This window comes from Leucopleurus acutus, assembly GCF_964270905.1.
Source record: "Leucopleurus acutus genome assembly, chromosome: 16".
NCBI lineage: Eukaryota > Metazoa > Chordata > Mammalia > Artiodactyla > Delphinidae > Leucopleurus > Leucopleurus acutus.
This window is the reverse complement of record NC_139158.1, coordinates 18786244-18813737: the sequence shown is the minus strand read 5'-3', so window position 1 is coordinate 18813737 and position 27494 is coordinate 18786244.

Below are 27494 nucleotides of genomic sequence, written 5' to 3'. Positions count from 1 at the left end.
AGCTGAAGTCTGCTTCCACATTCCAAAACTCTGTGCCCCATCTTAATGAGGAGTTGTTAAACTGCCCCATCTGAAATCTCACCTTTTCCAGGAAGCTTTCTTGGATCACTGCCCTAGTCCAGGCCTTCATCATCTTTTAATTGGTTGGTTCCGAGGGATTTCTAATTGATCTTTTTGCCTCCATGTACTCTGAGAACCACTTGATCCCATGTATGACTTACAGAGCTCAGAATGCCCCTTCCTTGTTTACAAGCCTCTAATGATTGCTTCCCAACTCAAGGATAAAATCAAAACGTCATCACTTTCATGCAAATTCCTTCATATTTGATCCTTCCATCTTCCTTTATCTCCCTTCCTTCCTTTATTCCCTCTCTCCCTTCTTCCTCCCCCCACTACTCTTTTTTCGAGTTGCAGAATATCTAGATACATTCTTTTCATAATTACCTACACGCATGTGTGTATATTTAAGGCAGATATATACAAAATACAAAGTGAAAATTTCCCTTCTCATCTTTCTACCCCCACTCCCAAATTCGCGCCCTCAATGTAGTCCTGGACATCAGGCTGATGTGTGGCCTTCCAATTATTCTACATACGTATATATCTCAATCTGGTTTTGCATCTAAATGTATACCCACGTCTGTGTCTATGTAATCTACATCTAAATCTGTATCTATATAACGAGTGTTTGTGCATTATTTTTAAAATACAGTTCACCTTTGCCTTTGTGCGACTTTTTTCTTTTAAAAGAATAGCGTCATACTATATACATTACTGCAACTTACTTTTCCACTTAATGTGTTGAAGATATTTCTAGATAAACACATATAAATCTACTTCTTTTATTTAATAGCTACATAACATTCTATTACATATATGTTCTATCATTTAAGTGTTCTGCTACTGCTGTTTACAGACGGTGCCTGATTTAACAATGGTTTGATTTATAATTTTTCAACCTTATGACGGTGCAAAAGCAATGCACAGTCAATAGAAACTGTACTTTGAATTTTGCTTTTATTGTGGGCTAGTGGTGTGCGGTATGATGCTCTCTCCCAATGCTGGGCTGTGGCAGCTGCAGCTCCCAGGCAGCTGCGTGATCACGAGGGTAAACAAGCAATACACTTAGAATCATTCTGTACCCAGACAACCATTCTGTTTTTCACTTTCAGTACAGTAGTCAATAAATTACGTGAGATATTCAACACTTTACGATAAAGTAGGCTTTGTGTTAGATGACTTTGCCCAACTGCAGCCTAATGTAAGTGTTCTGAGCATGTTTAAGGTAGGCTAGGCTAAGCTGTGATGTTTAGTTGGTTAGGTCTATTAAATGCACTTTCGACTTATGGTTTTTTTCAACTTACTGTGGGTTTATCAGGAGGTAACCCCTCGTAAGTTGAGGAAGATCTGTATTCTGTTCATCTCCAATTATATGTACCCCTCTGTGCCCATGTATGTCCAGAGGATATCTACCCAGATTTCTTGGCAGAAAGTCAGATGCACTTCTTTTAGAAAATTAATATATGTTGAATTGCTTTCTAGAAAAGATATACCAGATTGATCTTCTACCAACAATGTATGGAAATGCTTGTCCATAGGCACTTAATATTGCTTAAACTTTACTATTCCATTGGGGAAAAAAGTCCATGAAATTTCACTGCTGTTTTATTTTACATTTTCTTGGTTACGAGTAAGATTAAACATCTTTTTTGTTTGCATTTTCTCCTTTTTGTGCATTGCCTGTTTATATTGTCTGCCCAATTTTCTATTGTGTTAGTATTTATATCTTATTGATTTTGGAGAAATCTTGATATATTTGGATATCAAGCCCTTGGTTCATTTTTTCCAGCATTATTGAGACATATAACCTCATGTAGGTTTAAGGGGTACAACGTGTTGATTTGATACACTTATATACCACAAAATGACATTAGCTATACTTATATACCACCATGACATTAGCTAACACTTCCATCACATATTTTCATATGTTTTCATGTAGCTAATTCATGTAACTAACTTCCTTTCATTTCAGCTTGAAGAATTTCCTTCCAGCATTTCTTGCAAGCCAGGTCTAGTGGTGATGAATTCCCTCAGCTTTTGTTTGTCTGGGAAAGTCTTGATCTCTCCATTTCTGGAAGTGACTTTGCTGGATATATTTAGCTTTCTAATTCATCTAGAATTTACTTTTCAAGTACGGGGAAAGGTGGGTATCTACCTTTTTTCCTGTCAAAGAGCTAAATCTTATTTGTTGAATTGCTTCTCCACCACTTTGAAAATGCTGCTTTTACAGAATACTAAATCCACATACGTTCATGAGCCTTTTCTGGGCTCTCTATCCTACTCCATTGATCTATGTATTTGGCTAGTTCCATACCAGACCCACACTGTGATAGGCTGTAGCTTTTGAGGAGGCTTTCCTGGAGCTTTGCGGTAACGGAAAGGAGATACTAACGTATAACTGAGAGGATGACTTACGTCTCTCACCCATGCCCAGATCTCTCCTCAGGAACTCTGCCTCAGCCCCTTTCCTGCTTCCTGAGGGCAGGGGAAGCTTGTGCACACCCCTGGAAGAGTTTCAGGTACTTTCATAGTTCTATGATTGGCCTAAATTTACTAATAATCACAGAAAGAAGACAGAAAATTTCCCTGGTCATCTCAGTCTAGACCTGCCTCTCAAATCCTCATGTCCTATTCAAGGGCTCAGCCCTTCCCAGCTTGACTGATGACAGGAGGAACTGCTCACTTCTGGGCCGACTCCACCTTAAGTGTGCGACCATGGGGGCTTTTGGATGGTCCCTATAAGGATAACCACACAATGGTCCAGCAGCAGTGACTTCAGAGTGTCTGTCTTGTTTTCTATCATGTGTGCTGTCACAGCCCAGGTAGTTTTAGGATGTGCCAAGCCAATCTCATTACTGCTCAATTTCTTTTTTTTTTTTTAGCATTTATTAAATATTATTTTGATTTAAGTGCAGACTTGGAAATGGACAGTAAGCAGTACTTAGGCTTTTTTTTTTTTAAGTAGTATAAATACCTTACCTAAACCCTCTGTCTATGACAGCTGCCATACAGAATCTATGACAGAACTGAATGGCTCAATTTCTTATCAAGCGTTGAAAAAGATAAACATGGAGTTCAGTCGCACCCAGGACCATACAGCTGTCCATTTATCACTAGACTTCACATCACAGCTTTTCATTTCTGCTTTTTTTCTCTTATTTTTTTAAAAAAATTTTAATTGAAGTATAGTTGATTTACAATGTTGTGTTAATTTCTGCTGTACAACAAAGTGATTCAGTTATACATATATATGCACTCTTTTTTTATAGTCTTTTCCATTATCGTTTATCACAGGATATTTAATATAACTCTCTATGCTATACAGTAGGACTTTTTTGTTTATCCATCCTATATATAATAGTTTGCATCTGCTAATCCCTAACAGCTTTTTGTTTCTGAACCTGCCTCTAGCTCTGGACTGTGAGCTCCTTTAAGGCAGCGACAGCACCTTATGTGTCTTTAAATTTCCTTGTCCTGATTTCCAGGGCTGAGCACAGAGCCTGGCACAGAGTAAGTACACTATCACAATAACATTTGTCTAAGTGCGTTGAATAATTAGCATTGTCACACCTCCCTCCAACATCATCCTTTTTACATAAAGCTTTTTTAGCCCCAGTCACTCATCCCACAATTTCTACTTGCTCCTTTGCCTCCCCACGATGCCATTGTATAACTTCTCTGTCTCAGTATTGGCTCAGTCGTGTGTGTGACCTCATGTCTGTCTCCATCAATGTCGTTTACATTCAATCGGGTATCTGCACCAGCGCAAGAGGCTCCTGGCAGCCTGATCAGTGAGCAGTGGATCAGACAGCTGAACGGTTGATTTAATTGGCATAAAATAACTAAGCCATCTGTTCCGAGGAGCTGATCTTTTAAGTGTTACTCTCTTGTCTGCTCTGAAATGTCTTGGCCACTTGGAGAGACCGTGTATGTCAGATGGCAGGTCACAAAAAATGATTGCTTAAAGATGGAGAGCAACAGTTTAAGGGAAATTGAAGAACTTTATGGTGCTATCTTTTATCCTGCTCTATCTCTCTTTATAGCACTTGTTAGTACCTGCTCTATTACATATTCACTTGTCTGTCTCTCTCAGTAGAAGCTAAGCACCAAGAGGGCAGGGACTTTGTCCTTTATGCTCCTTGCTGATGCCGGGGCTTAGAATACACGACCTGCCTTGATTTGGTCACCAATGAGACACGCTTAGCTCCTTCTTGGGTTCATTCTGTGTGACTAGGTGTTACAGAGGTCCATCATGAATGTCAGATACATGGAAAGAGGGTGCAGAGGCTAACTCAGGAAGGGGTCTTAAGTCTAATTTGGCAAGTTCAATGCCTGCAGCAAGCTTGATTTTTGTGTAGGGTGGTGTGGGATTCAAAGGGTCCAATCTAGAGGAGCAAGGAGGGGTAGTACAGCACTGGTGGGTTGTGGCAGCTTAATGAAGTGGACACTGGGAATGTTCTTTCGTCTTTCTGAACTTAGGTACGCTCATTTGTAAAATGGGGGTAGTATTTACCATCTTGAATTTATGATGATTAAATGAGATAATGTACATGAAATAATAGTCAGCACTTGTAGCACTTACTACATGCCAGGTAATATTTTAAGGGCTTATATATACTGACTCACAATAACCCTCTGGGTTAGGAACTATTATTATCCCCAGCTTATCCAGATGGGAAAACTGAGGCACAGAGGGTTGCCCAAGTTCTCCTAGCTAGAAAGTGCTAGAGCTGTATCTATCTATACTGATATCTATCTATCTATCTATCTATCTATCTATCTATCAGAGAGCACTCTGAGAATCCAGTTCAACCATTCTAGTAGACAAATACACACAGAGAGAGCACACTAACATCCCGGACCTACTTCAACTATTGTAATACACGAATATACAGAGACAGCATGCTGACATGCATTTGCTCTAGAGCCTTCAGTCCCTTTTCCACACAGTAGCCCAGGTGATCCTATAAAAACACAAAGCTGACGATGCCATGGTGGAGCCAAGAGCTCAGGGGAGCCCAGCAGTATCACTTAGTCCTGGCTGTATCTCTTGGGTAAGGGGATCAGAGGATACATGGGCCCTCTAATCATCTGGGGATCACATGCTAAGAAATCTGAATTCAGTTGCTAGATAGGGGAACAGCTGGGAAATGACAGCTTCCATTACCTGGAAATCTTGAGAACTCCCCATCAGGTGAGAATTTGAATTCAGGCAAAACTCCTTTTATCAGAGGTGGGTGGGGCATCATCATCGTCTGACAACCTGCAGAATTTGTCGAGCCTCACTTTTCAGGAAATCCTGTTTGGTAAAAGCCTTTAAATGGTATTTCATTACTCTTGGATGAAACTCCAAGTCCCCTGCATTGCACACTAGCCTTGGCAAGAGCAGGTTCCTTCTCCTCAGTCACTTCGTTCCAGCCGTACTAGCCCCCTTTCCATTTCTTGAAAGCATCATGCTTCTCCCTGTCCCTGGACCTTTGCACATTCTGTTCCCTTTGTCACCATCTCACCACAGCTCTCGCTTAATTAATTCCCATTCTCCCATCAGATAGCAACTCAAATGTCAATTATTGTGGGAAAGTTTTCCACACCTCTAAAAGAAAGTTTTTCTTTTTTTAAATTTTATTTATTTATTTATTTATTTTTGGCTGTGTTGGGTCTTCATTGCTGTGCAAGGGCTTTCTCCAGTTGGGGCGAGCGGGCGCCACTCTTCATCGCGGTGCACAGGCGGGCCTCTCACTGTCGCGGCCTCTCTTGTTGCGGAGCACAGGCTCCAGACGCACAGGCTCAGTAGTTGTGGCTCACGGGCCCAGTTGTTCCACGGCATGTGGGATCCTCCCAGACCAGGGCTCGAACCCGTGTCCCCTGCATTGGCAGGCAGATTCTCAGCCACTGCGCCACCAGGGAAGCCCCAAGAAAGTTTTTCTTTAAGAAAAGTTTTCTTGTTGGTACCCTATAGTTTTTCTTCACCACACTGAAATATATTTATTTGCTTTGTTCCTCTGTTTGCGTATGATTCACCTCTATCACTGGTATTGTAATCTCCATGAGAGTAGAAGCAAACTTATCATGTTTTCTTTGCTATTGTATCTTTAGTGTTTAACACAGTACCTAGACTACAAAGGTACTCAACAAATATTTGCAAAATATATGAATGAATCTTTAGAACATGCTTATTCAAGTTAAAACTATTCATCAATGAAATTGCGAAAACTCAATCCAACTTAACCCATTGCCTGGCCCATAGTAAGGACTCAATAAATATTTGTTGACCAACTGACAAATGTCGAAGGAGGTAATGAGAGATATTCTCTAAACAGGCTTGTTGTCCTCAGCATCTCCTTTCCAGTCCGTCAGCTCAGCCACAGGCATCCCATAAACGTCTGCATCCACCTGCATCCTATGGTCCTCTGGGATGCTTTCTAAATTCTGCATCCAGAACCCACTTGCTTTGTTCTGCTTCCTCTCTATTGTTGATTATGTTTTAGTTCCCATTCCGTCTTTTTGTATGCTTGCGACCTAACGATTCTACTGTTCTGTTCCTTTGCTCCATTCTCTGCCACTGGAAACAGGCCCATCCCCCTCTGGGATCCTTTCTGGTATTTCAGTTCTTTTCTCTGTGTTCTGAAGCCCTGGACTAGTCCCATTTTCTCCCATGCTCAACTGGTCTTTAGAGACAGTCCAGACCAGAGCATTTGAATAACACTCAGGAGAGAAAGTCATATGGTCATTATCCACTGTGATTAATATTGCTATTTTGGACACTTAACTGGTCATGAATTAAGTTACAAAACCAGAAAACAGAGTGGCCTGCATTATAACTACATGATCAGGCAAAGCACCGAAGCCAGGTTCTATCCCTGACCAAATGGGCCATTTATGGATCGGTTAGTTTGGCCGTTGGCCACTCCAAGCATTGGCTGGCTATCCTCCTCCAAGTGGCCAAGTGTGATGGTAGCTTTATTTCTCAGCAAGGTCTTGGCTGTGGGAAGAATTGTGAAGTGCCGGGGAAAGCAGTGGTGTTGGCTTCTTGGGATGCAGGGTAGAGTCAGGGCTCCTACCCTGTATAGCCTCTCAGCATTTACTCCTAGGCACACGGCTGCTGTGTAGGAGCAATGGACTTCATCTACATGCAACTCCCATTCCCAAGCTTTAGCTGAAATCAAAAAATATATTCCTATCGCTCCAATTTGGACCAAATGCATAGAAGAATCTGATGTGAACTTCTAGGGTGGTGGTCTTCAACCTTGCCTGCATATTAGAAGCAACTGAGTTCCAATATGACTAATATAACTGAATTCTAAAAATCCTGGTGCCCAGTTCCACTCTAAATCAATTTGAAAAGTCTGCAGGAAACAGTATTTTTAAATCTCAAGAATTTCAATGCACACCAAAGCAATACAACCACTGATCTAGTCAGTGCTTCTCAAACCTGAATATGCAGAATAATTATCTGTAGGATGTGTTTTAATAAAAACACAGACTCCCAAACCCCAAACCCAGAAACTGGGTTCATTATTTCTAGGGATGGGCTGAGAATATGGATTCCTAACAAGCTCCCGGGTGAGGCTGTTGCTGCCTTTCCACAAACCATACATTGAGTAGCTCTGTTCTTTGCTATTCAGTGTGTACTCCATGGAGAAGCAGACTTCGCATCATCCAGGAGCTTGTTAGAAATTAAAAATCTCAAGCCCATCCCAGAGCTGTTATATCAGAACCCATGTTTTTAAAAGGGCTTTAGGAAATTTGTATGCACACAGGATTGAAAAACATTACTACGCAGAGGGTGCAAACGTTCAGCATCCAGGCCAAATTTTGCTGGCAGATGGATATTTCCTGGCTTACGGAGCATTTTTTGAAATTCAGAAATGATTGACAACACTTAAAAGTTGGGATTTTTCTGACCTCTCTTGAAAGATTGGAAGATCGAGCAACACTGATGGTAACTGGAAGCAGACTCTATACATGTTCCCAGCTGCCACGGCGCCACTTGGTTCACTAAGGATATCTGCGTGGTCTCTGCAGCCATTTCTGTTCGCAGCTCCTACTTCATGCCCTCACCTCTCCACTTCTTTCCTAGTTGGGAATTACTGCTCCCAAGCATTTCATCTTGAGCCAGCCCATTTTATGTCTTTGAACCTCCCTTGATTTATCTGTAAAATGGATTGATAACACTTACTCAGGGTTCTGGTAAAGATTCAATGGAACTGGAGCTCGTGCTTTAAGCTCTATACATCAGTTTTACGCACAAGTTGCTCCTATACCCAGAGTTCCAGTCTCAAAGTATGGTCCTTGGACCAGCAGCACTCACACTACCTGGGAACTTGCTAGAAATATATTATTTCAGGCCCCACCTGCGACCTAAGTGCTTAATGAATTACCAGGTATTTCAGGGGAGGGTGGAACTTTGTGTGAATTTCACCAGGATCAAAAGTCCATCATGGGGCTTCCCTGGTGGCACAGTGGTTGAGAATCTGCCTGTTAATGCAGGGGACACGGGTTCGAGCCCTGGTCTGGGAGGATCCCACATGCCGTGGAGCAACTAGGCCCGTGAGCCACAACGACTGAGCCTGCACGGTTGGAGCCTGTGCTCCGCAGTAGGAGAGGCCGCAATAGTGAGAGGGCCGCGCGCCGCGATGAAGAGTGGCCCCCGCTTGCCACAACTAGAGAAAGCCCTCGCACAGAAATGAAGACCCAACACAGCTAAAATAAATAAATAATTTTTTTAAAAAAAAGAAAAGAAAAAAAAAGTCCATCATGAACTCCATAATTTATGAGAAGACAGTTCAATCAAGACTTGTGGGTGGGTGAAGTTCTACAGGTCAGAGAGACCAAGGCAAAAGGTTAGTATGTGTAGGATGGAGCTTCCACATCTCCTTTCCTCTGGAATTTCTGACATCCCCACCTGTGGGCTCACCTTTGCTCCCATCCTAAGCCAATGAGCTACCTGGTATCTGGATAGCTTACCCTGAACCTGGGCATTCACAGACTCATAAAACAGGCAGCTTCTACTTTCACCACATTGGCCCAATCCAGAAAAAGCATCTTTTGCCTTAGTTTCCCCTAGCAGGCACCTGAGAACTGAATGGACATCTCCCCAGCCAATGCCATTGCCATCTACCTGTACTGACTTTGGGTGCTGCCTGCTGCCTGGGCTCCCCTGATTTCACCATATTCACTGAACTGGGCTCCTGAGATCACAATGTCTCTTCAACCTAGCCTGGAACTGTTGCCTTATATTAGACATTGTATATTTGGACAAGTTCTATAGTGAGGTCAGTTTCCTTGACCCCTGCCTCTCTCCCTGTCTACACTGGCTGAATTCCTGGAGCCCCAGGATGCCTATGACCACAGCCTGCCTGAGCAAATAGCAGAGACCTGGAATCATATGACTTTCAGGGGAGGAAACTGTGAAGTGACCATACACTATTTTTAGGACAAGAAAGGTCACACCAAAAACTTTTTTTTTTTTTTTCAAAAACTTCTTTGTCTTGATTGGGAGTAGAACATGCATGGAAAAAGTGGTGAAAGAAAAAGCTAGGAGGCAAGATATTTCTCCTCAAGGTGATGATAGATATGTATTGTGCTGGAATGCAGAGGAATTCCTTGGGAACTCTTGCTCTGACAGTTTTTAAAGAGTGAGTCAGCAAGAATGACTCAGCCATCCTGGATTCATTTGGTTTAATACCGATGAAAACAAGATGATATAATTTTTCAGAATTACTTCTAAGCAGAGGAACCAGTCAATAATAATAATATGATATTGATAATAATAATAGCAGCAGCATTTTTGGAGTGATAGATATCATTCTAGGTAGTTTATATACACTATCTCAGGAGTCAGCAGAATTCTGCTATAAAGGGCTAGACAGTAAGTATTTTAGGTTTTGTGGGCTACGTGGTCTCTGTCACAACGACTCAAGTCTGTACTTGTAGCACAAAAGCAGCCATAGGCAGTAAGTAAACAAATGGGCAGGGCTGTGTTCCGATAACACTTGATTTACAAAACCACATTAGTGGGCCAGATTTTCAACACAAGCTATAGTTTGCTGACTCTGACGTTATCTCATTGACCCCAATGGTACTGGGAAGTAGTACTTTTACTCCTCCCCATTTTACAGGTAAAAAACGGAATCCCGAGCGATGAAGTAACTTGTATGAGATCCCAGAGCCCTAAGTGGTGGATTCAGGACTGAAACTGTCAACTGAAAAACAATGCACAACCTAAAAGTTGAGAATTAGGTTTTATTCTGTGGACTTTCTGAGGACTTCAAACCAAGGAGGCAGCCTAGCAGACGGCTCTGAGGGACTGCTCCAAGGAGGTCAGGGAGGAACCAGGGTATATAGGGGTTTTTGCAACAAAGACCAGGTAGTCGGACTTTCAAAAGACTACTGTTAATTAAAGAAAACCAGATATGTTAAGTTAATGAATTTAGTGCTTTTCTATGTAGGGGAAGATGCAAGAGTCTGGGCTCACTGAAATCATTCCTTTGATATGCAACTTAGCTGTCTAGGGCCAGCATCCTCTTCTTTCCCATCCTGAGTCCCCTCAGGGCTCACTGTTGAGGGCAGTTGGAGTGGCCGATGGTCTGAGGGCCACAGCATCCTTTGTTTGCTGATGTGGCAGGCAACATTCTTCATCCACACAACTCAGGATTTCCTACACTATAGTGTCTGGGTAAGCTTTCTCATTCCCAGGGGCGTTTCATCACTCGGCTCCCCACGTCCCATATTCAGTTCTTCAATTATTTAGCAATGATTGGGCAGTTTCAACATACCTATCATGGTATATCATCTTATTTAACTATCAGGACAACTGCATGAAGTAGCACTGTTCTCCCCATTTAGTACCTGAGTTCCCAGAGGATAAGGTGGGATTCTCAAAGTCCACTCTTCGTGAGAAGCTGAGCTTGGAGTTAGACTCTGATTCTCAGTCTCTCTAAGTTCAGTGATCTTGCCTCCAGACCTATTGGCTCCAGATTTTAAAAATCTTTAACAATTTTTGAATTATCAAAGCAGTACATGTGTATTGTACAAGAATTGGAACGATTATAAAGATAGTGACAAAGAATCACTCACGATTCTCCATGCCCAAATAATCTCTGCTACCAATCTGATGCTTTTTCCCCCTCTTGATCCATGCTCATTCTCCATCAATTTCATGCTAAATAAAATATTTTGTATATTTTTTTACTAATCACATAAGATTGGGAGCGATTTCTTGAATTATTAAATTTAAAAAAATCATAATTTTAATGATTGCATATTTTTCATTATAGGATATAACATAATTTTTAACAATTTAGATACTTTCTGTTTTTTTCTATCATAAATGCTTTGATTACATTCTTGTGCATAAATCTCTCTCTGAATCTCCAGTTATTTCCCCAGGATAAATTCCTAGAAGGGAAATTATTGCTCCAAAGGGTATTAATTATTTTTAAAGTTCTTTATATATAATTCCAGATTGGAATTTTAAGAAATTTGTGCTAATTTTCATTCCTTTTAGTAGGGCAGATATACCTAACCCTAAATCAACAACAAATTTTTAAAAATTTGGTAATTTTGTGGATTAAAATGTTACGGTTTTACTTTGATTTTTATTAAGTAGTGGGGCTTTGAGGTTTTCTTATTGATTTGTCAGAGTTCTTTATATATTAAGGATATTACTAGTTCTTATTCTGGCAACTATTACACCTAGGTTTTTATTTACCTTTAAAATGAAAATAAGCTCATCTCTATTTACTTGTCATCTTATTCATAGCAAAGGATACTTCAGATCATGAGCATTCAACCCAACCAACAGCAAGAGTAGTAGCAAGAACAAATGCTTCCTCTATGAGTAGAATTTGCCAGGTGGCTGGAAATCCCAAGCAGAGAGGCTTAGCCGTGACTTCCAGATCTCTGGTACAGACTGCAAACGTGCTGGGCTGTGCTTTCACACATGTAACTCCAGGGTAGAAATCAGCCCAAACAGGAGGCAGCCAGGGGATACAGAGAGGAGCTTTTGAGACTGATTATAAGCCGTGAGCAAAGGGTTGCCTTTGTTCTACGTGCAGCCACAAAGCACTGAATTCCTCACCATCCTTTCAAATAAGTAGAAGGAGGTGAAAAACAATGTAATGAAAACTTTGTTAAGAAGTCTATGAAGTTGAAGACAGATAGGAGCTTCATTCTCATACTCTTTGGTAAATTTAGAGAAAAGAAAAATGACTTGAGGCCTGACATTTTCTCTCCTCAATCCTCAGCATATTTCATTTTGAGGAAAAATAATCCTTCATGTCATGTAAATCCCTTCTTTGGAAACAATAACATTTCTTTCTATGTATTGGAATGGGATATGGTAATGTTTCTCAATCTTGATACTATTGACATTTGGGGCAAAATAATTATTTGTTTGGGGGGGACTAAAGAATAAGTAAATTAATTAATTAATGATTCAACAGTTTGCATTTAAATATTTGAAAAATTGTGAAATGAGAAATTCACCTTCCCCCCCCCATTGGTCCATAGGGCCGAATTCATTACAGGGAGAAAGATATTGGGATCAGTGTAAGAAATCTTTGTTATAATAAAAACAATGCAAAAATAGAATGGTCTAGCTCCAGAATTAATGAGCTCCTGTTCACTGGAGGCATTCAAGGAGAGACTAGGTTGTTCTTAGATAGGATCTTGTATAAGACGTTCATACAAAAGAGGAGAGATTCAAAGTTTACGAGTATCTCTCATCCCTGAAATTCTATAAATCTGTGTTTCTTGCTGTCTTTCCTTTTTAATATTTCCTATGCAGGTAGTAATTCCACTTGATGAACTTATTTCTTTTCAAACAGAAGATAAACTTTTCTAAAGTGCTCAAAAATCATCACACATACTGCATAAACTGGCTTCTTTGGGGCTTCACAGAGAAAGCATGCTTTCAAGAAGTTGAATTAGGGATTTTCTGCAAAAACTAACTCATTTCCACTAGCCTAGAGCTGGAAGATTTTTCATGGTCTCTCAGATACCATATGATTGAAAACGAGCAATGGAGTCAATTGAGGGGGCTTGGGGAAGGCACAAGAAGTCTGTACAGGGATAGTGCACTCCTAGGCAGTTTCCATAATCAGTGCTACAGATTTCTGTTGAGGTTCCAGACCTTCCCTGAACTGAGATCTAGTTTTCTGGAACCCTGAGTTTTCTGAAGGGTTGGATCCTTTTCTTCTTCCCACTACAAGTTATGAGTGAACAGAAGGCATCGGTTAGCAGGAGCTATGTTTCAGCAAAAGACATGGGCCAGCAGAAGAAATAAATGAGTAGGGACCAAGGGTCATTAGGAGTCAGAGTTCAGTAGGATCCATGGAACAGTAAGAGCAAGGGGTCAACAGAAGCCATGGGTCAGGAAGAACTGTGGATCTATAGAAACCAAGAGTTAGCATGAGCCATGAGTCAGCAGATGCCACAGGTCAACAGGAGACAGAAGTAGCTTTTGTAGGAGATTTTGTTCATCAGGTCAGTAGGAGCTTTTGTTCATCAGGAACCATGGGTCCATAGGAACCACTGTCAGCAGGAACCATACATCAGCCAGAGAGAGAGTCAGCAGTAGGTGGTGGGAGCAGAGGCTAAAAGACACACAGAAAGAGAGCAGCACCAGACTTGGAGGCGACTGATGCCATAGGACAGTGGATGCCATGATTAAGCAAAGGATGCAGAGTAACAAGAAGCTGAGTAGAGAGCACTTAGCAAGAATAGTATTGATTAAGTACAGAGTATAAATAATTCACCATCATAACAGAGTAGGAAACAATGTGTTTCTGAGCACGTGTCAAGATAATGTAGGGTCTACAAGAGCGTTGAGTCCTGAAAGATCTAATCCTGAATGACATTCTAGTCTCTATGAGAACTGGTAGTTTAGCAAATGAGATTCTTGTCTTTCCTAATTTCCCAGGTATTCTTATTGTTTTAGGTTGAATGCCTAAAAAGGGGAATTCTTGAGATACAGTATACAAGGTTGCTTTTTAAGTTTCTTGATATATATTGCTAAGTTACTTTTCAAAAATGTTATATGAATTTGCTCTTCCCCATCTTCTAATTAAAATACTTATAAAAATGTATTCTCAAAGGTACAGAGTTTTAAGGGGGACTGAAAGCTCTAAATATTACTATCTCTCAGGAGGAATTTCCAGTACAAAAATTTCAGATAGATGTTTGCTGTGTAGAACAAGAGGGCAAAGGAGATTGATACCTGCTATTCTGTTTCTCTCCATCATGTAAGTCAGAACTGTTTGGAGTCTCAGGGGAAAGAATCCAATTTAATTAAAAATGGCTTGATTCAGGGAATTCCCTGGTGGTCCAGTGGTTAGGACTTGGTGCTCTCACTGCCCAGGTTCCCAGGTTCCATCCCTGGTTGGGGAACTAAGATCCCACAAGCCACACGGCGTAGCCAAAAAAGAAAAAAGAAAGGCTTGATTCAATGAAATAATTTATAAGGGCATGTAACTTGAGAGTTTGGAATGTAGTGTGGTGGATTTCAGGTATGAGTTGATCCAGGAGCTTGATGTGAATCAGGACAAACATGTCTACTCTTCATCTTCTGCCTCAGTTCTAGTGGTTGGAAGCTCTGATTGGCCAGATCAGGTCCATGGCACATGCCCACTCTTGGAGCCAGATGTTATGGGAGTTACTGACTGATGTCCACCTACTTCAAGTTATTACTTGGGAGAATTAATGGAGATGGTGTAGGCAAGTCAAAACAAATGTCAACAAGGCTCTTAATATAGGCATGGGGGCTTCAGGACGCCCTTCATTTGGGTAGAAGCTGCTTTTGAAAATGTTCAGAATGGTTTGGACATTCCCATCAGTTATCTCCACTTCATACATCTTCTAGAATCTAGGCTATAATTTTCAATGTTACAATGTTACAGTCTGGGGAAGGAAGGAATGTACTTTCCTGTTACATCCATACTGTAGAGTCAACAGAGATAAAAGTCTGAACCTGGAACAGCCATAGGAACAATTCCTTTTAAGCATCATTTAATTTATTTTTTTTTTGGCCACACCGCATGGCTTGCAGGATCTTAGTTCCCCAACCAGGCATCGAACCCGGGCCCACAACAGTGAAAGTGCCGAGTCCTAACCACTGGACGTCCAGGGAGTTCCCTAAGCATCATCTTAAATAGCATAATAGTCTGTTACTTTTGGAGGATGTAATAGCTGATGAAACCCCTTCTGTAGAAGGAACTTACTGTTGAGAGCAGCCTGGGTCTTCTCTTCTCCCCACCCCTCCTCTATGGCATACTGGAGGAAGGGGCACCAGTTTGGGTTTAATTTGGGTCCTTCTAATACCTCATTATGTAAAAGCAAGTGTCCCCAGATGCTCGGGAAATTTGGAGTCATCCCTCCTCTTTATTTGTTCTTTTCCTGCATAAAGACATTTCCAGAATATCACATGCTCCTAAAAATGTACTTCCTTGTATGTGAAACCAGCTAACGGTTCCCTCGAGAAGTGTTTGAAGGCGTAATGAGCACCCAGGTTCCCGGTGTCAGAGCTCTGATAGAGAGGCTTCTCTCCCGAAGCCAGAATTCCCTCCAAGAGCCTCCACCAGGCGACCCTGGGGAGAAGTTGGTGTTAACTCCAGGCTGCTGTGGTTGGGAAACCACTTACCATAAAAACTCAGTCCTCTCTTTCCTCATGGCCCCACCTCTGGGGTGAAAAATTGAGTCACCCACAGGCTGCTCATAATCTGCCTTCTTTCCCCTTCCAGAGAATCTGCCTCTAAGAAGATTAGAATCTATCCTCACAGGCCACACCATTTGGTGGGGGACACAGAGGCATAATTAAGTAATGATGACAGAGTTTGAAAAGTACCAATTATAAGAATAATCAAAAAGCTAGAGTACCTTAGAGGTAAGAAGAAGAAAATTTGCCCAGGAGATCTGGGAAACTTAGCAAAAGAGGAAGCATTCAAATTCAGTCTTGAAAGAATAGGAGTTTGCTAAGTGGAGATAAGAGTGGATAATAATAATAATAATAAGCTAATATTTTTTGAGCACTCACTGTGTGCCAGTCACTGTTCTATGTGCTTTACATGTATTATTCATATGATATTTACATGTATTACCTCATTTCATCCTCATAACAACCATATGAAGTAGGTGTTAATATTCTCCCCATTTTGGAGATAAAGGAGACTGAGGCCCAAGAGGTTGTTTGCCTAAGGTCACACTGAAAATATGTGGTAGACCTGAGATTCCATCCTAGGCATTTTGACTCTAGAGCCTGTGTTTTTAACCTATTTGCCATACTACCTAAAAGAGCATAGCATCAATATCATCAAAGGCATGGAGGGATGGAGGTGGTTTAAAAATATGTCCAAATTCTTTGATATTTCTTCCTACAAGTGGTGGAGTCTAACTTCCCTCTCCTTGAGTACGTGCTAGACTTACTGACTTGCTGCTAATGAATACAAGAAAGCAGAAGTGCCCATGTGTGGTTTTGAAGACTTGGTTATAAAAAGCGCTGTGGCTACATCTTCACTCTCTCTCTCTCAGATCACTTGCTCTGGGGATAGCCAGCTGACATGTTGTAAGGACATGAAGAAGCCCTATGGAAAGGTCCACATGGTGAGGATCCTAAGTATCTGGCCAGTAGCCAGGAAGGCCCCAAGGCCTCCTGCCACCAGCCATGTGAGTGAGTTTAGATGGAGATTCTCCAGTACCCATTAAGCCTTCAGAGACCATGCCCTTAGCAGACATCTTGACTGTAACGTTGTGGGAGACCCTGAACCAGAATCACTCAACCAAGCTGCTCCGAACTCCTGACCCATAGATACTGTGAGAAAATAAATGTATGCTGTTTTAAGCCACTGAGTATTGGGGTAATTTGTTATACAACAGCAGACAACCACTACTGGCGTGAGAATATTTTGTGTCTTCAGTGTACATGGGCAGTCAGTATTTTGGAGCTGAAGCGCAGAGTTTATAGAGAACTGGCCAGGAGTGAAGGCTTTAGGATAAATTATAAAGCATGACAGCTATTCCTCAAGATCAAGCTCACAGAGCCCACTTTCCACAACAACTCTCCCCGTCCCCAATCCTGAGCCACCCCACACCTAGCCAGAAAATTCTTCCATTTTCAATTGCTTGTCCATGCCACTATATGGCTTTCATTACACTATTCCTTGTCGTGCTACCAGCTGTGGATACTCCTTTCTTCCCCACTAGATGGAAAGCTCCTGGCATGCTCAACTCACATTTTATTCACTGTCCTCCGTGCATAAAACCCTTTGGTCACTGCCCTGTACATGTTTGGGGGATGAATGCTGCCCATTCTGAAACCTCGTGGCTGATGGATGGACTTCCATTCAATTCCAGCCAACATGCTCTGCTGTCTTGTCTTTGACTTGGAGTGTAATGTCCATGAGTGGGATAGATTGAGACCCAAGAGGCAAATTAGTTTAAAGTACCATTACGGGGACTCCCCTGGTGGTTCAGTGGTAAAGAATCCGCCATTCCATTGCAGGGGCTGTGGGTTTGATCCCTGGTCGGGGAGCTAGGATCCCACATGCCTCGGGGCAACTAAGCCTGTGCGCCACAACTACTGAGCCTGCGCACTTCAACTAGAGAGCCTGCCTGCTGCAAACTACAGAGCCCATGCACTCTGGAGCCTGTGCACAACTAGAGAGAGAAAAAAAAACCCCACAGGTCACAACTAGAGAGAAGCCGGCATGCTGCAACGAAGAGCCCGCATGCAACAACTAAGACCTGATGCAGCCAAAAATGAAAATAAAGTAAAATAAAATTAAACAAATAAAGTACCAGTAAGTATTCTGGACATTTTTACCACAGTGATGTGAAATGATCCACACCTATATGGATTCAGGTGTTGAGGAGACAGGGCAACAGACCGGGGAGAGGGTACTCTTTTTTTTTTTGGCGGTACGCGGGCTTCTCACTGTTGTGGCCTCTCCCATTGCAGAGCACAGGCTCCGGACGCACAGGCTCAGCGGCCATGGCTCACAGGCCCAGCCGCTCCGCGGCATGTGGGATCTTCCCGGACTGGGGCACGAACCCGTGTCCCCTGCATCAACAGGCGGACTCTCAACCACTGCACCACCAGGGAAGCCCCTAGAGAGGGTACTCTTAACAGTAAGTAAGGCTGGCCACCAAGGGTGATGCACATCAATACAAATTATAGTCTCCATGTAACATTTGAATTAATTCCTCTTTTCTGCTTTATTTTCCACTGTGTGCTCAGTTCCTGCACATAGAATATGCTTGATACATATTTGCTGAATGAAAGAATGCTGATATTGAGAATAATATTCATGACACCTACGTTCTCCAGGCTATTCCTACAGATAAAGACTTTGGTCTTTTAAGAGGATGTTTATGGATAAAGAAGGACCCCAACCAATCACAGGAGGCTCAGGGAAGGCATATCGTAGGTACATACCAGCATAAGCGGGCAGGTGATGGTGGTCAGAGCCCCAGGAAACAGGGGAGGGATTCAGGGAAATAAAACACAAATAAGAGGAGAACCCCAATGTATCAGTTATTATGGGAGACATCTGCTCTTTTTATTGTTGTTTATTTGTTTTAAGCTATCCACTATTTTCTCCTTCTTCCTTTAGTAATAGTCCCCTGAGTTCCACTGGACAGCCATCATTTGCTGATTCTTGCTCCATGTGACTTGAATGGAGTTAACCTTCTACCCCAGAATCCTAGCCCAGATCTGACTAATAGAAACTCTGTATTCTCCTGGTAACAGTGATTGGTTCATGAATGGGCGTGTGACCCAGCTGGAGCCAATGAGAATCAATGGAACTTTTGGGACTACTTCTGGAAGAGAACTTGTCCTCTTTTCTGCTACACTTGAGCCAGGGAGGAGTAGGCATCAGAAATGCTGGTCTCCATCTTGCCGCCAAGTGATAGAACTGGACAATGAAGCCAAGAGAGTGGTGGTCAGAGATTGAATGAAACAGATTCTAATGACACAATTTCAGATTCCTGAAGAGGCCATATCCCAATTACATCTTTGGGCTTTTAAGTTGCATATATGAAATTTTGTTTATCTTAAGCCAGCTTGAGTTTAGCTTTCTGTCACTTGCAATTTTAAGATTCCTGACCAAAGGGACTGCCTTTGGATGCCATACCAGTAGCCAAGGGCCCACAGAGGGTACACAAAATATCAGGCTTAAGGCATCAAGACTGAGTCAGTTTCCACTGATTGTTAACCTTACTTCTATTACTTAATAAGAAAGGGTTTTTTCCTTTATGTATTGACCTGTATAAGTCTAATATTTTTTTCCAAATGGCTAAGCAATTGTCTTCAAATTATTATCACCATAAATGTGAAATGCCACCTTTACAATGTTCTAAACTTCCATGTAATTTCCTTTGATCTATTTCTAGACTCTAGTCTGTTCCATTGTTATCTGTGTATTCCTTTGTCATCAATTTGCTGTTTTATAATTTAGCTTTATAGTACATATTAATATCTATTGAATGTTCATTACCCTTTTCCCCCCAAAATTTTATTTGTTTCTGCCAGGATATTCTTATAGATGAGAATCAGGGTCTAAAGAAGTTCCATTGGGATTAAGATTAGAAATAATTGGAGATAACTGAGTCTTTCCCTTCAGGTTTTTGGTGTATATTTTTCATTTATTCAAGTCTTTGCATAGCTCTCAGTAAAATTTTATAACTTCATCTCATTAAAAAACAAACTATTCTTCTAAAGTTCAAGTCACTCAATTCTGACATCCTATCCCCTCCATATCCCATTCATCTAATGACATTCTGGACCTTGCCTTGTTATTTATTTAATTTCTCCCCAGTTTTACCCCAGCTTTATTGAGATACAGTTGACATACAGCTTTGTATAAATTAAAGATATACAGAATAATAATTTGACTTATATGTATTGTGAAATGATTACCACAGTAAGTTAATGTCCATCATCTCTTACAGATACAAAAAAAAAAAAAAAGAATATTTTTTTTCTCTTGTGATGAGAACTCTTAAGATCTACTCTCTTAACAACTTTCAAATATACCATATGGCAGTCTTAACTATAATCATCATGTTGCACATTACATCCCATGTACTTATTTATCTTATAACTGGAAGTTTGTACCTTTTGACCACCTTCTACTTAATTCTTGTCACACATTCTTCCTTTCCATCCCAGCCCTTGCCAGCATCTAGGCTGATTTCAATGGCTTTGTAATGCATCTCAGTTCTATGATTTCTTCACCTCTAATAACCTTCCCCTCCATCTCAGCCATCCACTCTGGCCAAAGCACCCTTCACCTTGTCTTCACTCCCAAACTCTTCCATTCTAAATTCCTAATTCAAGCATGCAGACCTTCTATCCTTCCAATTTACTTCCTCAAACTTTTTTTATTACTACTCTTCCTGCACTTCTTAGGTACCTCTAGTTCAATGTTTCCTGTATCCCTCAGAGCTCGTTCAAGAGAAGGCACCACAGTTAGTTGAGCAGAAAGAATTTAATATGAAAGAGTGCTAACGGGTATTGAAGAACTGAAAAGGCAAAACTCTCTAACTTTCAGGTGTGACTGCAGGAAGCAGCTACCATCACTAGAAAGAAGAAACAGAGAGAAAATGCTGGAATTGCTAAAACACAGCAGCTTGGAGGAGGGGTCCCCTGGTGCTAGGTCCCAGATCTCTGAGGAGGCACACTGCTTGGCTGGGTCTGCTGTCTTTGAGAGGGTGCCATGAAGCTAGTTCTGAGAGTGACGGAAAAGCTGCAAACTGGCTTCAGCTGCTGCTTCAGGAAGGAAGTGTCACTGCCAACGTGAAGAAGCATTGCTAGGGTGATGGTCGCAGGAACAACAGGCATACAGGGACAAGCAAGTCCCTCCTCCCACCTCCAGCCTTGCAATCACCCTCTAGTTTCTCTCTCTCTCTCTCTCTCAGCAAAGTCTATTAGGAAGCCAGCTGGCCATGCCCAAATGTCACTTTCAGAGCACCAATGCCAGCTCCAGGTGAGTTGAAAGCTGTGACAATAGCTTAATAATTGAAACAACTCTTTTACTTTCTTTCTATCCATCATCCCCCCATCTTCATTTTCTTGTCTGTCCCGCTTGAGATTAATTATCATCCTTTCGGTTACTCTCTGGCTGCTATCATAAACCCATTTTGTTCCAAACAAGCACATTGGTAGCACTGATGACCAGCCCAATGCCACCCATACATCTCACTACATTTCTCTAGGCAGCCTGTTTCTCCACACTCGGCAAAGATTGCTTGAAATCTTCTCCCCTCTTCTCGAACTTCGACCTCCTTTCCCCTTTTGCTAGTTTCTGTTTCAACAATGGACGCTACCTCTCAGCTCTGAGAAGAAGCCAACGTCTGCCTCAACCTTCCTGTCCTCTCTCCTCTCACAGTGAGAAAGGTGATGTTTCTCTGGGTAAGGCCAGCCTGTTCTCTGGATCCCATCTGTTTTTTTTCTGGAATCTTTAATATTCACCTATGCCGACTGCATTTTGTATCTTCCCTCTGTTCCTCTGTACAGGTTCTTGCCTTTGGCTTTTTTTTTTTTTAATTGGCATATAGATGTTTTACAATGTTGCTTTAGTGTCTGCTGTACAACAAAATGGAGTTCCCTGTACTATACAGCAGGTTCTCATTAGTTAGCTATTTTATACCTATTTTTATGCATTTTAATTTCATTCCCTAATTTTTTCTTGAATTTTTGAATTTTATTTTATTTATTTTTTTATACAGCAGGTTCTTATTAGTTATCCATTTTATACATATTAGTGTATATATGTCAATCCCAATCACCCAATTCATCCCACCACCACCACCACCCCCGCCACTTCCCCCCTTGTTGTCCATACGTTTGTTCTCTACATCTGTGTCACTATTTCTGCCCTGCAAACTGGTTCATCTGTACCATTTTTCTAGGTTCCACATATATGTGTTAATATACGATATTTGTTTTTCTCTTTCTGACTTATTTCACTCTGTATGACAGACTCTAGGTCCATCCACGTCTCTACAAAGGACCCAATTTCATTCCTCTTTATGGCTGAGTCATATTCCATTGTATATATGTGCCACATCTTCTTTATGAGTTCATCTGTCCATGGGCATTTAGGTTGCTTCCATTACCTGGCTATTGTAAATAGAGCTCCAATGAACATTGGGGTGCATGGGTCTTTCTGAATTATGGTTTTCTCTGGGTATATGCCCAGTAGTGGGATTGCTGGGTCATATGGTAATTCTATTTTTAGTTTTTTTAAGGAACCTCCATACTGTTCTCCATAGTGGCTGTATCAATTTACATTCCCACCAACAGTGCAAGAGGGTTCCCTTTTCTCTACACCCTCTCCAGCATTTGTTGTTTGTAGATTTTCTGATGATGCCCATTCTAACTGGTGTGAGGTGATACCGCATTGTAGTTTGGTTTGCATCTCTCTAATAATTAGTGACGTTGAGCAGCTTTTCATGTGCTTCTTGGCCATCTGTATGTCTTCTTTGGAGAAATGTCTGTTTAGGTCTTCTGCCCATTTTTGGATTGGGTTGTTTGTTTTTTTAACATTGAGCTGCATGAGCTGTTTATATATTTTGGAGATTAATCCTTTGTCCATTGATTTGTTTGCAAATATTTTCTCCCATTCTAAGGGTTGTTTTCTCGTCTTGTTTGCAGTTTCCTTTGCTTTACAAAATCTTTTAAGTTTCATTAGGTCCCATTTGTTTATTTTTTTAATTTCCATTACTCTAGGAGGTGGGTCAAAAAAGATCTTGCTGTGATTTATGTCAAAGAGTGTTCTTCCTATGTTTTCCTCTAAGAATTTTATAGTGTCTGGCCTTAAATTTAGGTCTCTAATCCATTTTGAGTTTATTTTTGTGTATGGTGTTAGGGAGTGTTCTAATTTCATTCTTTTACATGTAACTGCCCACTTTCCCCAGCACCATTTATTGAAGAGACTGTCTTTTCTCCATTGTATATCCTTGCCTCCTTTGTCATAGATGAGTTGACCATAGGTGCGAGAGTTTATCCCTGGACTTTCTATCCTGTTCCATACTTCTATTTTTGTGCCAGTACCATATTGTCTTGATTACTGTAGCTTTGTAGTATAGTCTGAAGTTAGGAAGTCTGATTCCATAATAACAAATTGAAGAATAAAAACCATATGATCATCTCAATAGATGTAGCAAAAGCTTCTGACAAAATTCAACACCCATTTATGATAAAAAAAAAAACTCTCCAGAAAGTGGGCATAGAGGGAACCTACCTCAACATAATAAAGGCCATATATGACAAACCCACAGCAAACATCATTCTCAATGGGGAAAAACTGAAAGCATTTCCTGTAGGATCAGGAACAAGATAAGGATGTCCACTCTTGCCACTATTATTCAACATAGTTTTGGAAGTCCTAGCCATGGCAATCAGAGAAGAAAAAGAAATAAAAGAAATACAAATTGGAAAAGAAGAAGTAAAACTGTCACTGTTTGCAGATGACATGATACTATACATAGAGAATCCAAAAGATGCCACCAGAAAACTACTATAGCTAATCAATGAATTTGGTAAAGTTGCAGGATATGAAATTAATGCACAGAAATCTCTTGCATTCCTATACACTAATGATGAAAAATCTGAAAGAGAAATTAAGGAAACACTCCCATTTACCATTGCAACAAAAAGAATAAATGCCTAGGAATAAACCTACCTAGGGAGACAAAAGACCCGTACTCAGAAAACTATAAAAGACACTGATGAAAGAAATTAAAAATGATACCAACAGATGGAGAGATATACCATGTTCTTGGATGGGAAGAATCAATATTGTGAAAATGACTATACTACCCAAAGCAATCTACAGATTCAATGCAATCCCTATCAAACTACCAGTGGCATTTTTTACAGAACTAGAACAAAAAATCTTAAAATTTCTATGGGGACACAAAAGACCCCGAATAGCCAAAGCAGTCTTGAGGGAAAAAAATGAGCTCATTGACTAATTTTTGAAAAAATTAAATTCAACAAAATAGTACAGCCATTTTAGAAAACAGCTTGTCAGTTTATGGTAAAATTAAACATACAATGATCATATGACTCAGCAATGCCACTCCCAGGGATTTACCCAAGAAAAAGTAAAATTTATTTTCACACAAAAACCTGTGTGTGAATGTTTATTACAGGTTTCGTCATAACTGTCAAAATCTGGAAATGATGCAAATGCCCTTTAAGTAGTGAATGGTTAAAGAAACGGTGGTACATCCATACGATGGGCTACTACTCAAGAATAAAAAGGAATGAACTATTGATACCCACAACTGCATGGATGAATCTGAAGTGTTTTTTGCCAAGTGAAAGAAGACATACTCAGAAAGGGACACACTATATGATTCCATTTGTACGACATTTTGGAAAATTATCAGGGCAGTAAACAGATCAATGATTGCCAACAAGAATCCCTTTGAAATTTAAATAGAGAAGCCTCTTCTTTTAAAAAAAGTACTCACAAAAGCCTCTTTTGAATCTCACCCTCCCCTGCACACTATTGCTAATATTACTCTGACTTTCACAGTAAATTTTTCAAAACAGTTGTCTACACCCATTTTCCCCCCATTACTTCTTTCCACTGGCTCCTCAACCAACAGGAAAAGTTGCTTCACTTTTGTTTCTCAAACCCGAGAAATTTACAGATCCCCTTACAAAACTTCTCCAGAAGTTCTAGTGTCACTTAAGTTATTTTTATTCAAATATAAATTAAATATTTACAAATAGATGTCTTAGTTAAAAGTTCCTTATTCTTTTAGCTCTTACACAGTTGTAAAACAAAGAAAAAATCTGAAAAAAATTAAATACCAACAAAACCACAAGACCCATCCGTTTCATATCCACAGCCTTAATTTAATGTGAGAGGTGATGGCTTTCTGCTGCAACAAGTTGCTGCATTGAGGCCCAAAGCCAGTCCCCAGATTTGCCGGAGTGTGAATACAGGTGTCTACTGCCATGTGTGGGTGATGATTTAATTCTTTCACAAGCTTCTCTGGGTGCAAATTCTTCAGAAAACTTTATTCATACAGAATGGGGGGTTGGCAAAACTTTCTGTAAAGGGTCAGATGATAAATATTTTTGGCTTAGCAGGCCCCTGTTGCAACTACTCAATGTCGCCATTATGGCTTGAAAGCACTCACAGACAATACAGAAATGAGTGGGTGTGTATGTGTTCCAATAACCTTTATTGACAAAACAAGCAACGGGCCAGAATTGGCTTGTGGGTTATAGTTTGCCGACCTCTTTTCTAGATCATGGACTTCAACCAGGAAAGCGGAAGATTGGTAGGATTTCTATTCAGCTGTGGACGCATACTTGACAAGCCAGGAGACTATGTGAAAAGAAAAGGAGTGACCACTACAAGCAACCATAAAATTTACTTACAAAAGCAGGCAATAGGCTGGATTTGGTTCGCAAACCAAAGCTTGTGAAACTTGGATATAGAAAAGTGTCAGATAACCATGACCTCTTTCCTTAATATCTGTATCCAAATCAGCTCACAGCAAGAATGATCATATTGCCACTTTCCTTGGCCCAGCATGTCGTTTCCACCCAGAGCCCCTCAACCTTAAGAGACTTCAGAGATGCCTGCATGTCATAACCACTTGTTTCCTGCTGGGACATCCAGAAGGGCGGGGTAATTATGGACTTTGCCCATTTAGCCACCAGAGACTAATGCTTACTAACAGAGTCTGAGCACCATGATGTTATAATTCTGAAACTCTAAAATGCAGTAAGAAAGGAGACTTGGGAAAAATCTTTTTAATTTGGTACCTAACTTTCTATCCACACTGCAAGGCATTTGGGATCAGAGATTTGATCCTCTTTATGAAGCCCTTCTATATAGAGAATCACATCCTACCTTTATATTGCAGCCTGATACACCAGAGAATTAATTTTATTATTAACATTATGCTTTAATTTTAGACAAAGAATACATTTTGAAACAAAGAAGGACCAAGAAATACTACAATTTGGATAAGAAACAGTCTCCTTTAATAGCATGTTACAAGGAAAGAAAAACTTTGCCAAATATTTCCCTTACCTGGTTACTCCACTCTTCCCAAGATAGTAAATTCAGGGGAAAAAAAAAAAAAAAAGAAGGATAAAGTCTGATTATTGTGTGTGTGTTTAAACTTCTCATCCTGGTGAATAGATGGATGGCTATTTACTGGCCAGGTACAGAGGGCGAGTTCTCCAGTGGGGCTTCAGGCATGTTTTTCTGGGTAGTCTTGGAAGAACTGGATTCCATTGCTCATAACCATACTTACCCACCACGCCAGGCTCTAAGGTGGACACTGGTAAACTAGAATGGAATACAAGAGGGAGCTTGCCTCCAAAGAGATGGCTCTGATATGAGTATCACCAAGAAGTGTCAGCTTTAATGAAGTGCTTACTGTTTTGCCAAGCACTTATGCTAAGCGCTCTACAATTTCTCTGGTTAATACTAATGACAACTCTACTTAGTAGATATTATTATCTTACTTTACGGATAAGAAATTTGAGACTCATAGAGGTTAACTAACTTGCCCAAGGACGGTCAGTGTTAAGCTGCAGAGTCAGGTTTTAATTTGATTTGCCCTAATCTCTGAGCTTCTCTACTGCCTTGTACAGAAGATAGACACCCAAACAGACAAGTTCAAGGCATTCTGTCAAGCTACAACACAGCAAGAACTGCAGAGGAGGCTCTGGAAGCATGGAAATTGTAAGGGTTGTGGGCTAAGTTTAGAGTATTATAGATGAAATTGATCAGGTCACATGACTTATGGGTGCGACACAAGCAAAACCCAGCTTCTGAGCCTGGTGGAGCACTTGGCTAAAAGTCCCATTTTAGATGACTCTGGACTATGTGGAGGAAAGAAACAACAATCAACCAGGCTCTCCTCCTAAAGGTCCCCATGGCTGATTCCCTCACCTCTTTCAAACATGTTTTTAAACGTCGTCTTCACAAGGAGAGCTACTCAACCAACTTATTTAAATTGCAGCCTGCCCCTCCTCTCACAATCACTGTGATCTCTTTTACCCTGCCCTCCTTTTTCTTTTGTTATGGAACTGTTTTCACCTTCCACCAGATGGTACTGTATAACTTACTCAGGCATTACGTATGTTGCTTATTCTTATTGTTTATTACTTGAATCCTTTCTTTAGAATCTAAAATCACTGAGAGGAAGGATTTGTATCTGTTTTCATGGACATATCCCAAATTCCTAGAAGTAGGTGCTCAATAACTATTTGTTAAATTAATGAATGAGTGAATGAATGCTTGAAAAACAAACTGTAGATATAAGTTTGCGCTGAATGATTTTGGTAGCCCATCCCAGACTTGGCATTCTGCTCCCATGTCTAAAAAAAAAGCATCCTTCCATTGAGGATTCAGGGGTATTGGAAAGCAAGTTCTCACTTGTCCAGATAC